The sequence below is a fragment of the Hyaena hyaena genome, unplaced genomic scaffold, assembly GCF_003009895.1.
Source record: "Hyaena hyaena isolate Hyena2069 unplaced genomic scaffold, ASM300989v1 scaffold_309, whole genome shotgun sequence".
Lineage (NCBI taxonomy): Eukaryota > Metazoa > Chordata > Mammalia > Carnivora > Hyaenidae > Hyaena > Hyaena hyaena.
The window spans coordinates 1,347,792-1,352,266 of record NW_024080941.1 but is presented as its reverse complement, the minus strand read 5'-3'; positions in this window follow the sequence as shown (position 1 = coordinate 1,352,266).

The following is a 4,475-nucleotide window of genomic DNA, read 5'->3' as shown; positions in this document are numbered from 1 at the left end:
TGTTTTGTTTTTTAGATTCCACATACAAGTGAAATTTGTCTTCCTCTCTTTGACTTATTTGACTTAGCATAATACCTGCTAGGTATATCCATGTTGTCACAAATAGCAAGATCTTCCTTTTCTTTTTTTCTAAAGTTTTTAATGTTTATTTTTGAGAGAGAGAGAAAAAGAGAGAGTGAGAGAGAGAGAGAGAATAGGGGAGATGTAGAAAGAGGGAGACACAGAATCTGAAGCAGGCTCCAGGCTCTGAGCTCTCATCACAGAGCCCGACACAGGCCTTGAACCCACAATCCATGAGATCGTCACCTGAGCTGAGATCGGACACTTGACCGACTGAGCCATGCAGGCTCCCCAAGATCTTATTCTTCTTTACAGATGATATCCATCTTGTGTATATGTTCATCTTTATTCATCATTCAGTGGATATGTAGATTGCTTCCATATATTGGCTATTGTAAATAATGCCTTAATAAACATAGGAGTGCATTCATTATTGCAAATTAGTGGATTTTTTTTAAGGTAAATATCTAGTAATGGAATTACTGGTTTGTATGGTATTTCTTTTTTATTTTTTGAGGAAACTCAATACTACTTTTTACAGTGGTTGGACTGATTTACATTTGCACCAATAAGGCAAGCAGTTTCTTTTTTTCCACCATATCTTCACCAGCACTTGTTATTGTGAATCTGTTTTTAAGTTAAATTTGTTGAATTGATTCAATTCAGACTTGCCAAGACTGGAATATCAGAACTATTTGCTTGATATCTTCAGAAGGACTGCACTGTTGAAAACATCATATAGATTAAGTAAAATAGACTATTTCTCTTCTTTGAGAAATTTCATTAGCAAATTAACTACTGATTGGCTTTCCCTTGACATCCGATATTTGTTTTTTTATTTATCTGTAAAAGTTTGCTATAGCATATTCTTTTTTTAAATTTTTTAAAATGTTTATTTTAGAGAGAGAGAGAGAGAGTACGCATGCACAAGTTGGGGATGGGCAGAGAGAAAAGGAGACACAGAATCCAAACCAGGCTCCAAGTTGTCAGCACAGAGCTCAGTCTGGGACTTGAACTCATGAACCACGAGATCATGACCTGAATTGAAGTCAGACACTCAACTGACTGAGTCACCCAGGAACCATTATAACATATTCTTTAAATTTTTGCAGAAATAAAAAAGAGTTCCTTTCCCATAGTTCTGATATTTTTCCAGTACAAAATGAGCTCAGCTCTGATTTTCTGATTTGCATATCTCTCTGTAAATTTTAAAGTCAATTAAGAATGCTTGGTAAGAAAAATGTGGCAGTGGCTACCTCACTTTGAGAAAATACTTTTTGATTATTTGAATGAAATTTTGAATTAATTCCTTTATTTGCTTAAAAGTGTAACCTATAGAATTTGTAAATAAAGGAATGTATTAAGATAGAGTGTCAACATAATGAATAATACAGGACAGTTAGTTTATAACAGAGTTCATGTATGTGGTATAGAGCAGTTCTTCAAGGATGTTGATGAGCTTATAAATCACCTGGGAATCTTGTTAAAATATGTTTTTTGATTCAGGAGGACTGGGTAAAGTCTGAAATTATGTTTCTAACAATCTTCCAAATGATGCTACTGCCACTGACCTTGGAACATGATTGATGTATTAAGGGAATCAACCATAACTGTTTTAAATGTTATAGACATATATTTATTTATTTATTTTTAAACTTTTTATTTTTTTTAATGTTTTATTTATTTCTGAGAGAGAGAGAGAGAGAGAGAGAGAGAGAGAACATGAGCAGGGGAGGGTCAGAGAGAAAGGGAGATACAGAATCCGAAGCAGGCTCCAGGCTCTGAGCCGTCTGTCAGCACAGAGCCCGACATGGCGCTCGAACCCAGGAACTGTGAGATCATGACCTGAGCTGAAGTTGGACGCTTAACCGACTGAGCTACCTAGGCGCCCCTGTTATAGACATTTAAAAAAGGGGGCAGAGGGGCGCCTGGGTGGCTTAGTCGGTTAAGCGTCCGACTTTCGCTTGGGTCATGATCTCGTGGTTCGTGGGTTCGAGCCCCACATCGGGCTCTGTGCTGACTGCCAGCTCAGAGCCTGGAGCCTGTTTCGGAGTCTGTGACTCTCTCTCTGACCCTCCCCTGCTCATGCTGTCTCTCTCTCTCTCTCTCTCTCTCTCCTAGAAATAAATAAAAACATTAAAAATTTTTTAAAAAAAACAAAAGGGGGCAGAGTGTCAGATGTAAGTTCTCAATATTGGGAAAAATTGCAAAAGACTTTGAAATGGGCATATACAGAAATCAACTACTGGGTATTCTATTAGCATAGTCATCTGGGTTATAGGATTGTATAGGGTATGCAACTGTTGACTGCCATTGAGATATTTTATAAGACCCCTTGTCAGAAAGAATTGACAACAATGCAAATAACTCTTGGTGAAACTAGGAGTTATGTGCTCCTAGCTTACAACTGTAAACTAGTTGTACATTTTATCGGTTCCCTCGGTAAATAATAAGTGTATAAAATCTTTGTAGTCCTTTTATATTTGAATGACAGTTTTGATCATATTCTTAAAAATATATATCTTTGAACACAATGAAAGGCTTCACTTAAGAGTTAGAATTTAAATTGAGTTTGGATACATAGGTAAGAACATTTAGGTCAAGAAAATGATAGGAAGATTATTAGCTAAGAAAAGGAACAACATAAGAGAAGTAATGGGGTATCAGTAATGACACTGATGCAGTCAGGAACAGGCAGGTAAGTGTGATTGGTACTGAGGATTAGTGTAGGTATACAGCTAGGGATTTAAATGGGCATTTCAACCTGAATGTAATACTTCTGAATGTAAGAAAATTAGTATAACATACAATATAAACATTAAAAGAAGAGAGTAAATAAAGTAAAAAATGCAGGAATTCCTAGTGCTTTGGAGTAACTTGTGACATAATGATGTACATTTAAGCCAAAAATTGATAATACCTAATGAATGACTATATAATGGATAAGAGGGGGGGAAGCTAATATGGCCATACTGTTACTTTTAGATTACACTGATATCATCTTTTACATTAAAATAATTTCATACTTATAGAAAAACAGCAAAAATTAGTATAGATAGTCTGATGTAACCAGATTCAACATTGTAAAATATTTTACCGAGCTTGATTTCTCTTTCTCTCCCCCCAACCCGAATATATGTGTATGTGTGTGTTTATATTATCCCTACCCCTCTTATCCTTTCCTTTCTCTTGCTTCCTTTTTGTCTCACCTATTATCTTAACCTTCTGAGAACTGGTATCAGTATTATAATTCTTATAATTTACAGTAAGAATCTTACAGTAGAATGTTTAGAGAATGTTGTTATCCCTAAGAATAAAATATAAATATTAAAAAAATAAATTATAGAAGACCAGACATTTGGAAGAGAAGCTTTTTGATCAATATAGGGCTGAGTCAGCAAATATACTATAGCATTTCACTTGAAATTAAACCTTTGGAATATGATATGCCACTTGAATTTTTGAACAAAACTGATACTCCTTTCCCTGATATTATAGCAACTGGATATTTTTCTGAGTATGTTTATTTAGGATTCCTAACTGTAAGAGATATTTGATTTTATCAACAGAGTTTCTTTTATTTTTAGTGAAGATCGGGTATCATGAAGCTGTGGTTTAAGGGACATATCTGACCTAACTGCCTGCTTTTGTATATTGTATACAATATACAAGTAATACGAGTAGGGCATGTAAACTAAACATGGCTTACATTTAAAAATCATTGAAAAATTAAGGAACAATATTTTGTGATATGTGCAAAAATATATAAAATTCAAATTTCATGTCTAGAAATAAAGTTTTATTGGAACCCAGCCATGCCATTCACTTATGTATCATCTGTAGCTGTTATGCATCACAATGGCAGAGTTGAAGAGTTGTGACAGAAGGTTTGCCCCACAAAGCCTAAAATAGTATCCTTAGCCTTTTATGGAATCAAACAAAAAATTTTTTTGGTCAACACCTACTTAAGGTGATATGAGGTGATCTGTCTCCTTCTCTAATTGTGACATGATTGACAGTGGTGGTGGTGGTGGTGGTGCCCAAACGTAAGTGTTTGTTTTAGTTTGAGGTACTGTGAGGCTGCTTCCTTATGGTCTCTCAGTGACATAGTATTATATGTTGTATAACAACTTATGAAGTATAAAAACTGCTCCTCACTACATTTCCTCTCTCCCTTGGGAATTGAATGGCCTCTGCCTTCTATACAATTCTCTCCCAATGGTATCTTTCCAAGCCCAATTTTTCCCAGATGAACAAAAAAACATTCAGATGGATAATGGCCAAAATGCCTTCGCTGTGAGACTGGGTTCTCCAAGGGTCACATGGCCCATTTCACCCTGCAAATTTTTCATTCATTGGGAACAGATGGGTGCAATGCTTGGTAAAGAAGTTCTCAACCCTCCTAGGGACATTTG